The sequence below is a fragment of the Rattus norvegicus genome, chromosome 9 (assembly GCF_021556685.1).
Source record: "Rattus norvegicus strain SHRSP/BbbUtx chromosome 9, alternate assembly SHRSP_T2T, whole genome shotgun sequence".
Classification (NCBI taxonomy): domain Eukaryota; kingdom Metazoa; phylum Chordata; class Mammalia; order Rodentia; family Muridae; genus Rattus; species Rattus norvegicus.
Window position 1 is genome coordinate 50,723,118 of NC_141542.1, and position 14,592 is coordinate 50,737,709.

A 14,592-nucleotide genomic window follows, 5' to 3' on the forward strand; every position below is an offset into this window, starting at 1 on the left:
TAACCTTTGAAATATGAATAAAAAATATCCAATATCAAGGTATCAAAGTGGTTGTCAGCCTGGGGTAGGATACAGGTCATATTTGCCTTTATTATAAAGTATTTCTAGTCTTTCTATATATACTAATATATGCTTCTTTTGTGGCATATGATGTCAGTTTCAAAATTCTAGAAATCTGTCTACACTAAGAAAAGGAGAGTATTGCTTCTGACTCTGGGAAAGTTCAAAGGGAAGAATCTAAATGACTAGCAATGTTTTCTCAAGTCCATAGTTTAGATTCCTATACAAAGGGATGTGTTTCGTTGTGGCGTTTTTATAATTGTGTTCCCATTAGTCCTCCTTCTGTATTCTCCCTTCTGCCAGTCCCCATTCTCTCCTGACTGATTGATCCTCTTCTGATTTCAGGGCACATGGATCCCATTACCAGCCAAGCTGTTCATCACCAAATGATACTGTGTGGTGCATACACATGGTGTAATTTTATTTAGCAGACCACTAATCTTAATTGCATGTACCTCTGTGGTCTGAAGACCTCTGAGCTGAAAAGGTAGCAAAAAACTCTCTCCCAGAGCAGCAGTACATATGCATAACATGGTATAAGGAAATAAATAATTCATCTAGAGAATTCTTCTATACCCTAGGCTTCAAGGAGCAAGTTTCCTCCTGACAAATCAACAAAAACAGGTTATAAATCTACTCCAAAATTGTGTCAATCTCATGGGGAACAGGCCAACCATGGAGAAGCAACAGGCCTGCAGAAAAACCAGAGTTGCAGGATGGCGGCCACTGTGAGATAATCTAAAGAAAAAGCAAGAGTAGCCTGTTTATAATGCTGAGGAGTTAAGACACTATACAAGGTAGGCGATTGGTAACCTGGAGTCCTAAGATGCTTGGAGAAATGAAATCAACAGTTAAAAAAAAATGAGGAAACTAACAAATCATTTTTTAAAAAAGTTAAAATCTTGGAAAACCAACTAAGAAGTTCAACATTCTTTAAATGAGAGCTTATGGAAGAGAAAGAAAAGGATAGGGAGAGGCAATTTTAAAAAAAAATAATAGTGTGGGGGTGCAGGAATAAAAAAAACTGAGGTTTTTTTTTTCAAAATAGAGTATATCCTTGAAATCGAAGCTTCAAGAAGCTTGTTGAATAAACTGAAAATTATACTTAATGCATAAAAGTGGATTAAATGAATATTACGAAGACAACTGGATTGATAACTGAGTTCACAAAACCAGCAGTAGAGATTGGAAGGCAACAGAGAAGTAACACTAAGTGTCAGGAACAATGATTGTCAATCACGTATTTCATTCCAAAACAAATATTCAGTGAGAAGCACAAATTTAAAAACTAAAGGGAAAAAATCATAATCAGGTCTTTCTATTTAAAAACATAGATTAGGAGCAGGAGAGATGACTCAACTATTAAGAGCACTTGCTGCTTTTACAAAGGACCTAAATTCAGTTCCTTGAACATGTGTTAGGTGGCTCACAACAACCTGTAACTCTAGCTCCAAGGAATTCAATGCCTCTAGCCTCTAACCTCTTTGGACAACTGCATTCACATGTACATACCCACAAATGAACACTCACACCTCCACATGATTAAAAGTAATGAAAATAAACAGAACCCAATGAAATTTGGCACCATCAGAACCCAGTTCTCCCACCACAGCAAGCTCTTGATACCCTAACATGCCTGAAAAGCAAGATAATGACCTAAAACCCAATCTTGTGAAGATGATAGAGGCCTCTAAGCAGAATATAAATAACTCAAAGAAATACAGGAAAACACAGTCAAACAGGCAGAAGCACTTAAAGAAAAAATATATCCCTTAAAGGAATACAGGAAAATGTAATCAAGCGGGTGAAGGAATTAAACAAGGTCCAAGAACTAAAAATGGGAATAGAAACAATAAAGAAAACACAAATGGAGACAACCCTGGAAATGGACAAGTTAGGAAACAGATAAAGAGCTGCAGTCACAAGCATCACCAACAGAATACTAGAGATAGAAGAGAGAATCTCAGGTGTAGAAGATACCATAAGCAATACTGACACATTGGTCAAAGAAAATACAAAGTGTAAAAACTTCCTAACCCAAAATACCCAGGAAATTCAGGACACAATGCAAAGGTCAAACCTAAGAATAATAGGAATAGAAGAGGGTGAAGAATCCCAGCTCAAGGAACCAGAAAACATCTTCAACAAAATCACAGAGGAAAACTTCCCTAACCAAAAGAAAGAGATGACTATAAATGTACAAGAAGCCTACAGAACACCAAATAGATTGGATCAGAAAATAAATTCCTTTCATCACAAAATAATCAAAACACTAAATGCACTGAACAAAGAAAGAATATTAAAAGCTGTAAGGGAAAAAAAGCCAAGCAACATACAAACACAAACCTATGAGAATTACACATAGATTCCTCAGCAAAGACTCTAAAAGTCTGAAGATCCTGGATGTCTTCCAGAACCTAAGAGAAAACAAATGCCAGCCCTGAATACTATACTCCCTCCCCCCAAAAAACCTTAATCACCATAGATTAAAAAACAAAATAAGATATTCCATGACAAAACCAAATTTAAATAATATCTTTCTACTAATCCAGTCCTACAGAGGATACTGGAAGGAAATCTCCAACACAAGGAGGTAACTACACTCAAGAAAACACAAGAAATTAAACATTTCACAACTAACCCAAAAGAAAAGCTTCACACATAAATAATACCACCTCCAGCAATAAAAATAACAGGAACTAACAATCATGTCTTTAATATCTCTCAACATCAATGGACTCAATTCCCCAATAAAAAGACATAGACTAACAGACTGGATACATAAACAGGACCCAGCATTTTGCTGCATACAGGAAACACACCTCAGTGACAAAGACAGCTACTACTTCAGAGTAAAAGACTGGAAAACAATTTCAAAGCAAATGGTTTCAACAAACAAGCTTGAGTTGCCTTTCTAATATCTGATTAAATAGACTTTCAAACAAAAGTTATCAAATGAGATGGGGAAGGACACTTCATATTCATCAAAGAAAAAATTCAGAAAGAGAAAGTTGCAATTCTGAGCATCTATGCCCCAAATGCAAGGGCACCTACATTCTTAAAAGAAACTTTACTAAATCTCAAAACACACATTGAATCTCACACATTAAAAGTGGGAGGCTTCAGGGGCTGGGGATTTAGCTCAGTGGTAGAGCGCTTACCTAGGAAGCGCAAGGCCCTGGGTTCGGTCCCCAGCTCCGAAAAAAAGAGCCAAAAAAAAAAAAAAAGTGGGAGGCTTCAACAACCTACTCTCACCAATGGACAGGATATTGAAATAGAAACTAAACAGAGTCTCAATGAAACTAACAGAAGTTATCAACCAAATAGATTTAACAGATTACTACAGAACATTTTACCCCCCAAAAAAGAATATACTTTCTTCTCCACACCTCATAGAACCTTCTCCAAAATTGACCATACACAAAACAAGATTCAACAGATACAAAAATATTGAAATAATCCCATTCATTCTATCAGACCACCACAAACTAAGGCTGGACTTCAATAACAACAAAAACAACAGAAACCCCATGTGCCCATGGAAACTGAACAATTATCAGCTCAGTGATCAAGGAAGAAATAAAGAAAGAAATCAAAGACTATATAAAATTCAATGAGAGTGAAGACACAACATACCCAATCTGATGGGACACAATGAAAGCAGTGTGAAAAGGAAAATTCATAGCACTAAGGGTCTTCATAAAGAAAATGGAGAGACTTCCTACAAGCAACTTAATAGCACACCTGAAAGCTATAGAACAGAAAGAAGTAAACATACCCAAGAAAAGTAGATGGCAGGAAACAATCAAACTCAGGGCTGAAATCAACCAAGTAGAAACAGAGAAAGATGCAAAAAATCAACAAAACCAAAAGCTGGTTCTTTGAGAAAATCAAGAAGAGAGACAAACCCTTAGCCAAAGGGGCACAGAGACAGTATCCAAATTAACAAAATCAGGAATGAAAAGGGAGACATAACAACAGAAACTGAAGAAATTCAAAACGTCATCAGAACCTACTACAGAAACCTATACAAAACTGGAAAATTGAGGTGAAATGCATGATTTCCTAGACAGATAACACATACCAAAGTTAAATCAAGAGCAGGCAAACCATTTCTCTTATCTCCTAAGGTAATAGAAATAGTCATTAAAGACCTCCCAACCTAAAAAAATCTCAGACGGTTTTAGTGCAGAATTCTTCCAGAGTTTCAAAGAAGAGCTAATACCAATACTCCTCAAACCATTTCCACAAAATAGATACAGTAGGAAAACTAACTCATTCTGTAAAGTCACAGTTACTCTGATCCCTAAATCACAGAAAGACCCAACAAAGAAAAGAAACTTCAGGCTGATCTCGCTTATTAATATCGGTGCAAAAATACTCCATAAAATTCTTGCACACTGAATCCAAGAACACATCAAAACCATCATTTACCATGATGAAGTAGGTTTCATCCCAGGAATTCAGGGAAGGTTCAATATATAAAAACCCATCAATGTAATACACTATATAAACAAACTCAAGAAAATAAGTCACATGATCATCTCATTAGATGCTGAAAAAGCCTTCTACAAAATATAACACTCTTTCATGTTAAAAAGTCTTGGAGATCAGTCCTCGTGGTGTCCCTTCACAGTCGTCTGGAATCCTGTTGCTTGTGCACGTGCGTGGACATGGCTTCAAACGACTATATCCAACAAGCAACTCAAAGCTATGGGACCTATCCTACCCAGCCTGGGCAGGGCTATTCCCAACAGAGCAATCAGCCCTATGACCAGCAGAGTTAAGTGGTTATGGCCAAACCGCTGATACTTCAAGATACGGCCAGAGCAGCTATGGTTCTTCTTATGGACAGACCCAAAACAGCTATGGAACTCAGTCAGCTCTCCAGGGATAGGGTTCCCCTGGTGGCTATGGCAGCAGCCAAAGTTCCCAGCCTTCTTATGGGCAGCAGTCCTCCTACCCCGGCTATGGCCAACAGCCAGCTCCTAGCAGCACCTCAGGAAGTTATGATGGAGTTCTCAGAGCAGCAGCTATGGGCAGCCCCAAAATGGAAGCTATGGTCAACAGTCTGCCTATGGTGGATAGCAACAAAGCTCCTATAACCCACCTCAGGGTTATGGAGAACAGAACCAGTACAACAGCAGCAGTGGAGGTGGTGGAGGCAACTATGGCCAACATCAGTCCTCTATGAGTGGCGGTGGCAGTGGCGGGGGTGGTTATGGCAATCAGGACCAGAGTGGTGGCGGCGGTGGGTGGTGGCTACGGGGGAGGCCTATAGGATCGTGGGGGTCGTGGCAAGGGCGGTGGAGGTGGTTACAACTGAAGCAGTGGTGGCTATGAACCCAGAGGCTGTGGAGGTGGCTGAGGAGGCAGAGGCAACACGGGCGAAAGTGACCATGGTGGCTTCAATAAATTTGGTCATCCTCGGGATCAAGGATCTCGTCATGATTATAAACAGGATAATTCAGACAACAATACCATCTTCGTGCAAGGCCTAGGCGAAATGTTACAATTGAGTCTGTGGCAGATTACTTCAAGCAGATTGGAATTATTAAGACAAACAAGAAAACTGGACAGCCTATGATTAATTTGTATACAGACAGGGAAACTGGCAAGTTGAAGGGTGAGGCAACATCTCATTTGATGACCCACCTTCTACTAAAGCTGCAATCGACTGGTTTGATGGTAAAGAATTCTCTGGGAATCCTATTAAAGTTTCATTTGCTACCCAAAGTGCTGATTTCAACCGGGGTGGTAGAAGTGGTTGTGGAGGCCGAGGGCGAGGAGGACCCATGGGCTGTGGAGGCTATGGAGGAGGTGGCAGCAGTGGTGGTGGCCGGGGAGGATTCCCCAGTGGAGGTGGTGGAGGTGGAGGACAGCAACGAGCTGGGGACTGGAAGTGTCCTAATCCTACATGTGAGAACATGAACTTCTCTTGGAGAAATGAATGCAACCAGTGTAAGGCACCTAAGCCAGATGGCCCAGGATGGGGACCAGGAGGCTCTCATGTTGGGAGAAACTACAAAGATGACCGACAGGGCAGAGGAGGATATGATCGGGCCGGCTACCAGGGCTGAGGAGGGGACCGTGGGGGCTTCAGAGGGGGCCGGGGTGGTGGGGACAGAGGTGGTTTTGGCCTTGGCAAGATGGACTCCAGGGGTGAGCACAGATAGGGAGAAGCCATATTAGCCTGGCTCCTGAAGTTCTGGAACAGCTCTTCCTGTACCCAGTGTTACCCTTGTTATTTTGCAAACTTACAATTCAGGATTGCTCATGGATATTTGTGGGGGGGGGGGCGGCAGCGGGGTGTGTGTGTGTGTGTGTGTGTGTGTGTGTGTGTGTGTATCAGTCAGACTACCATAATCGTAACCATATCTCTGATTCCCATTAAAAACCATTTTAGTTAAAAAAAAAAGTCTTGGAGAGATCAAGAATTCACAGCCCATATGTAAACATAATAAAAGCAATATACAGCAAACCAACAGCCAAAATGAAAGTAAATGGAGAGAAACTAGAAGCAATCAAGGACAAGACAAGGTTGTTGCTCTCTCCCTATTTATTTAGTACTTAAAGTTCTAGCTAGAACAATTAGATAACAAAAGTAGATCATGAGGCTATAAACTGGAAAGTATCACTATTTGCAGACAATATGATAGTATACATAAGTAACCCCAAAATTCTACCAGAGAACTCCTACAGCTGATAAACAACTTCAGCAAAGGGGCCAGATGTAAAATTAGCTCTAACAAATCTGTAGCCTGAGAAAGAAATTAGGGAAACAACACCCTTCACAATAGCCACAAATAGTATAAAATATCTTATATGACTCTTACCAAGCAAGTGAAAGATTTGTATGACAAGAACTTCAAACCCTGAAGAAAGAAATTGAAGAAGATATCCGAAGATGGAGAGATCTCCCATGTTCATGGATTGGTAAGATTGACATAGTAATAATGGCCATCATACCAAAAGCAATCTACAGATTCAGTGAAATCTCTATCAAGAGTCCAACACAATTCTTCACAGTTCTGGAAAGAGAAATTCTCAATTTCATATGAATAAAAAAAAACAGGATAGTCAAAACAATTCCCAACAATAAAAGATATTCTAGGAGAATCACCGTGCTTGACCTCAAGCTGTACTACAAAGCAATAGTGATGAAGACAGAATGATATTGGTACAGAGACAGACAGGGCAATCAATGGAATAGAATTGAAGATCCATAAATAAACCCATACACCTATGGACACTTGATCTTTGACAAAGAAGCCAAAAACATACAGTGGGAAAAAGAGGGTATCTTCAATAAATGTTGCTCGTCCAACTGGTGGTCTGTATGTAGATGAATGAAAATAGATCCATATTGATGACCTTGCACAAAGCTCCAGTCCAATTGGATCTCAGACTTCAATATAAAACCAGATATACAGAATCTAATAGAAGAGAAAGTGGGAAAGAGCCTCAAACACATTGGCACAGGGGGAAATTTCCTGAATAGAATACCAAAGGCCCAGGCTTTAAGATCAACAATTGATAAATGGAACCTTATGAGTCTGAAAACTGTCTGTAAGGCAAAAGACACTGTCAATAAGGCAAACCAGTGACTTACAGATTGGGAAAAAATCTTTACTAACCCTACATCTGATAGAGGGCTAATATCCAAAATATATAAGTAACTCAAGAAATTAACCTCCAAAAACCAAATAACTCAATTAAAAAAAAATGAGGTATAGAACTAGCAACAGAAGAATATCAAATGACTGAGAAACACTTAAAGAAATGTTCGGGAGCCCCAACTCGCTGGTCCCAGCCCGCAGCTCACTGCTCCCAAACACGTTGGGAGAGAGAGCTCACCGCCCAGACAGGTGGGCACTCCTGAGACTGCAGAGAGGGAGAGACCACCAATACTGCCCACCCCTGCCCACATCCCTGGCCCAAGAGGAAACTGTATACGGCCTCTGGGAACTGGAAGATAGGGACACTAGAGCTGCAGGTCCCCTGCTCTCCAGACACCGCCCTGACCTGAAGGGACCGGATCAACAGTTCTCTGCACCCAAATCCTGTGGGAGGGAGAGCTAAAACTTCACAGGGGCAGACACACCTGGGAAGCCAGAAGAGACTACACTCTGCCCACATTTCTGACTCCAGAGGAAAACACCTAATGCCATCTGGGACTCTGGTGCACGGGGGCTCCCACAAAGGGCGGCGCAGGCCCACCTCGTTGCCACCCTCACAGAGAGCTCAAAAGCAGTCCCCCATGAGCAACTTGAGCCTCAGGACCACAGGTAAGACCAACTTTTCTGCTCCAAGCGACCTACCTGGTGGACTCAGGACACAGGTCCACAGAAACAGCTGAAGACCAGTAGACAGGAAAGACTACACACCTGAAAGCAGAACACTCTGTTCCCATAACTGGCTGAAAGAAAACAGGAAAACAAGACTACAGCACTCCTGACACACAGGCCTATAGGACGGTCTAGCCACTGTCAGAAATAGCAGAACAAAGTAACACCAGAGACAATCTGATGGCAAGAGGCAAGTGCAGGAACCCAAGAAACAGAAACCAAGAACACATGGCATCATCGGAGCCCAATTCTCCCACCAAAGCAAACACGGAATATCCAAACACACCAGAAAAGCAAGATCTAGATTTAAAATCATATTTGATCATGATGCTGGAGGACTTCAAGAAAGACGTGAAGAACTCCCTTAGAGAAACACAGGAAAACATAATAAACAAGTAGAAGCCTATAGAGAGGAATCACAAAATCCCTAAAAGAATTCCAGGAAAACACAATCAAACAGTTGAAGGAATTAAAAATGGAAATAAAAGCAATGAAATAAGAACACAGGGAAACAAGCCTGGATATAGAAAACCAAAGGAAGAGACAAGGAGCCGTAGATACAAGAATCACCAACAGAATACAAGAGATAGAAGAGAGAATCTCAGGAGCAGAAGATTCCATAGAAAGCATCGACAAGACTGTCAAAGATAAATGTAAAAGGGAAAAAGCTACTGGTCCAAAACATACAGGAAATCCAGGACTCAATGAGAAGATCAAACCTAAGGATAATAGGTAGGGAAGAGAGTGAAGCTTCCCAGCTCAAAGGACCAGTAAATACCTTTAACAAAATCATAGAAAATTTCCCTAACCTAAAGAAAGAGATGCCCATAAACATACAAGAAGCCTACAGAACTCCAAATAGATTGGACCAGAAAAAAAAACTCCTCCCATCACATAATAGTCAAAACACCAAATGCACAAAATAAAGAAAGAATACTAAAAGCAGTAAGGGAAAAAGTCAAGTAACATGTAAAGGCAGACCTATCAGAATCACACCAGACTTCTCGCCAGAGACTATGAAAGCCAGAAGACCCTGGACAGATGTCATACAGACCCTAAGAGAATACAAATGCCAAACTCAAAAAATCATCAGATCTTACTATAAAAGCCTATATTCAACAAAACTTGAAAATCTGCAGGAAATGGACAATTTCCTAGACAGATACCAGGTACCGAAGTTAAATCAGGAACAGATAAACCAGTTAAACAACCCCATAACTCCTAAGGAAGTAGAAGCAGTCATTAAAGGTCTCCCAACCAAAAAGAGCCCAGGTCCAGACAGGTTTAGTGCAGAATTCTATCAGACCTTCATAGAAGGCCTCGTACCAATATTATCCAAACTATTCCACAAAATTGAAACAGATGGAGCACTACCGAATTCCTTCTATGAAGCCACAATTACTCTTATACCTAAACCACACAAAGACCCAACAAAGAAAGAGAACTTCAGACCAATTTCCCTTATGAATATCGATGCAAAAATACTCAATAAAATTCTGGCAAACCGAATTCAAGAGCACATCAAAACAGTCATCCACCATGATCAAGTAGGCTTCATCCCAGGCATGCAGGGATGGTTTAATATATGGAAAACCATCAACGTGATCCATTATATAAACAAACTGAAAGAACAAAACCACATGATCATTTCATTAGATGCTGAGAAAGCATTTGACAAAATTCAACACCCCTTCATGATAAAAGTCCTGGAAAGAATAGGAATTCAAGGCCCATACCTAAACATAGTAAAAGCCATATACAGCAAACCAGTTGCTAACATTAAACTAAATGGAGAGAAACTTGAAGCAATCCCACTAAAATCAGGGACTAGGCAAGGCTGCCCACTCTCTCCCTACTTATTCAATATAGTTCTTGAAGTTCTAGCCAGAGCAATCAGACAACAAAAGGAGGTCAAGGGGATACAGATCGGAAAAGAAATCAAAATATCACTATTTGCAGATGATATGATAGTATATTTAAGTGATCCCAAAAGTTCCACCAGAGAACTACTAAACCTAATAAACAACTTCAGCAAAGTGGCTGAAGTATAAAATTACCTCAAATAAATCAGTAGCCTTCCTCTACACAAAAGAGAAACAAGCTGAGAAAGAAATTAGGGAAACGACACCCTTCATAATAGACCCAAATAATATAAAGTACCTTGGTGTGACTTTAACCAAGCAAGTAAAAGATCTGTACAATAAGAACTTCAAGACTCTGAAGAAAGAAATTGAAGAAGACCTCAGAAGATGGAAAGATCTCCCATGCTCATGGATTGGCAGGATTAATATAGTAAAAGTGGCCATTTTACCAAAAGCGATCTACAGATTCCATGCAATCTGCATCAAAATACCAATCCAATTCTTCAAAGAGTTAGACAGAAAAATTTGCAAATTCATCTGGAATAACAAAAAACCCAGGATAGCTAAAACTATCCTCAACAATAAAAGGACTTCAGGGGGAATCACTATCCCTGAACTCAAGCAGTATTACAGAGCAATAGTGATAAAAACTGCATGGTATTGGTACAGAGACAGACAGATAGACCAATGGAACAGAATTGAAGACCCAGAAATGAACCCACACACCTATGGTCACTTGATTTTTGACAAAGGAGCCAAAACCATCAAATGGAAAAAAGACAGCATTTTCAGCAAATGGTGCTGGTTCAACTGGAGGTCAACATGTAGAAGAATGCAGATCGATCCATGCTTATCACCCTGTACAAAGCTTAAGTCCAAGTGGATCAAGGACCTCCACATCAAACCAGATACACTCAAACTAATAGAAGAAAAACTAAGGAAGCATCTCGAACACATGGGCACTGGAAAAAATTTCCTGAACAAAACACCAATGGCTTATGCTCTAAGATCAAGAATCGACAAATGGGATCTCATAAAACTGCAAAGCTTCTGTAAGGCAAAGGACACTGTGGTTAGGACAAAACGGCAACCAACAGATTGGGAAAAGATCTTTACCAACCCTACAACAGATAGAGGCCTTATATCCAAAATATACAAAGAACTCAAGAAGTTAGACCGCAGGGAGACAAATAACCCTATTAAAAAATGGGGTTCAGAGTTAAACAAAGAATTCACAGCTGAGGAATGCCGAATGGCTGAGAAACACCTAAAGAAATGTTCAACATCTTTAGTCATAAGGGAAATGCAAATCAAAACAACCCTGAGATTTCACCTCACACCAGTGAGAATGGCTAAGATCAAAAACTCAGGTGACCGCAAATGCTGGCGAGGATGTGGAGAAAGAAGAACACTCCTCCAATTGTTGGTGGGATTGCAGACTGGTACAACCATTCTGGAAATCAGTCTGTAGGTATCTCAGAAAATTGGACACTGAACTACCTGAGGACCCAGCTATACCTCTCTTGGGCATATACCCAAAAGATGCCCCAACATATAACAAAGACACATGCTCCACTGTGTTCATAGCAGCCTTATTTATAATAGCCAGAAGTTGGAAAGAACCCAGATGCCCTTCAATAGAGGAATGGACACAAAAAATGTGGTACATCTACACAATGGAATATTATTCAGCTATCAAAAACAATGACTTTATGAAATTCGTAGGCAAATGGATGGAACTGGAAAATATCATCCTGAGTGAGGTAATCCAATCACAGAAAAGCACACATGGTATGCACTCATTGATAAGTGGCTATTAGCCCAAATGCTTGAATTGCCCTAGATGCACAGAACACATGAAACTCAAGACAGATGATCAAAATGTGAATGCTTCACTCCTTCTTTAAAAGGAGAACATGAATACCCTTGGCAGGGAATAGGGAGGCAAAGTTTAAAACAGAGGCAGAAGGAACACCCATTCAGAGCCTGCCTCACATGTGGCCCATACTTATACAGCCACAAAACTAGATAAGATGGATGAAGCAAAGAAGTGCAGGCCGACAGGAACCGGATGTAGATCTCTCCTGAGAGGCACAGTCAGAATACAGCAAATACATAGGCGAATGCCAGCAGCAAACCACTGAACTGAGAACGGGAACCCCGTTGAAGGAATCAGAGAAAGGACTGGAAGAGTTTGAAGGGGCTCGAGACCCCATATGATCAACAATGCCAAGCAACCAGAGCTTCCAGGGACTAAGCCACTACCCAAAGACTATACATGGACTGACCCTGGGTTCCAACCTCATAGGTAGCAATGAATAGCCTAGTAAGAAACCAGTGGAAGGGGAAGCCCTTGGTCCTGCCAAGACTGAACCCCCAGTGAACGTGAATGTTGGGAGGAGGGTGGTAATGGGGGGAGGATGGGGAGGGGAACACCAATATTGAAAGGGAGGGGGAGGGGTTAAAGGGATGTTGGCCCGGAAACTGGGAAAGGGAATAACAATGGAGATGTAAATAAGAAATACTCAAGTTAATAAAGATAAAAAAAAGAAATGTTCAAACTCCTTAGTGATCAGAGGAATGCAAATCAAAATAACCCTGAGATTCCACCTCACATCAATCAGAATGGCTAAGATCAAAACCTGAAGTGACAGCACATGCTGTTAAAGATATGGAGAAAAAGGAACACTCCTCCATTGGTAGTAGGATTGTAAACTGGTACAAACACTCTGGAAATCAATCTGGAGGTTCCTCAGAAAATTGGAAATAGTATTACCCGAAGAGCAAGCTATACCACTCTTGAGCACATACCCAAAAGATGACCCACCATACCGTAAGGACATACGCTCCGCTATGTTCATAACAGCCTAATTGTCATAGCTAGAAGCTGGAAACCACCCAAATGTCCCTCACCCAAAGAATGGATACAGAAAATGTGGTTCATTTACAGAGTGAAATACTATTCAGCTATGAAAAATGAAGACATCATGAATTTTTCAGGCAAATGGATGGAACTAGAAAATATCATCCTGTGTGAGGTAACCCGGACCTAAAAGGATATGCATGGTATATCCTCACTGATAAGTGGATATTAGCCAAAAAGTACAGAAATCTTAGGATACAACCCACACACCGTAAGAGGTTTAACAAGCAGAAAGGCCCAACTGAAGATGCCCCAATTCTACTTAGAAGGGGGAAGAAAATAATCAATGGAGGCAGAGGCGGGGAGGGACTTGGGTGCAAGAGTAGAGTGAGAGGGGAAAAGGGGAATAGGTTAGGTATCGGGTGGGAAGGGAGGCCCAGAGGGCAAGGAGAATGAATGGAAATATGCAGCCTCTGGGAGGAGCGAGGTGAGCCCCCCTAAAAAGTACCAGAGGCCCTCAGATACTCTTATGACTCTTTTGGGGTGACTTTAGCCAAAATGCCCAACATTTGGGAAAGGGAACTCAAAGAGTTCACCTCTAGTAGATAGATAGGACTCAAGTGGAAGGAGGGGGTTACTAACCCACAAACAAAATTTCTGAGCCAGAATTTTTCCTGTCTAAAAGAAATACAGGGTCCAAAGTGAAGAAGAGACTGAACGAAAGGAAGTCTAATGACCAGCCCAACTTGAGACCCATGTAATACGGGGGCACCACGGCCTGACACTATTAGTGATGCTATAATGTGCTTACAGACAGGAACCTGGCACTGAGAGGCCCTCCTAGCTGCTGACTGAGACGGATGCAGATACCTACATCCAACTATTGGACTTCTATGGTTGAATTAGGGGAAGGGTTGAAGAAGCTGAAAGGGAGGCAACCCCATAGGAAGATCAGCAGTCTCCACTAACCAGAACCCCAGAGAGCTTACAGAGACTGAGCCACCAACCAGGCAGCATACACAGTCTGGTCTGAAGCCCCTGGAACATATTCAGTGGAGGACTGCCTGGACTGGCCTCAGTGGGAGAAGATGCGCCTAACCCTTGAGAGATTTAAGGCCCCAGGGAAGGAGGAGGATTGGTGGGAGTAGAGCAGTCCCTTGGATGCAAGGGCAAGGAGGAATGGGATAAGGAACTGTGGGAGGGGGACCACGAATGGGGAAGAACAGCTAGAACAGAAATAAAATAATTTTTTAAAATGTTATTCTTTTTGTACACTGTGCATAGAAAAATGGCCAATAATTCAGTTTTCTTGGAGTTTTAATTTGAGTACATTTATAAATCAGTAATCACTACTGAATATGTTTAAGCATTGTGTGGAGGCTTTGTCCCTTCATAATGGCCAAACAACTTGTACCTGGCAGCTGGTGGTCATTATTTTCTTATATGGGGAAGAAAAAGT

At 41.1% G+C, this 14,592-nt stretch overlaps 1 pseudogene; it reads left to right on the forward strand.

The window, feature by feature from the left end:
• The first annotated feature begins 4,728 nt into the window (after positions 1–4,728).
• Fus-ps6 (FUS RNA binding protein, pseudogene 6) lies at positions 4,729–6,236 on the forward strand (annotated as a pseudogene).
• Positions 6,237–14,592: the final 8,356 nt, after the last annotated feature.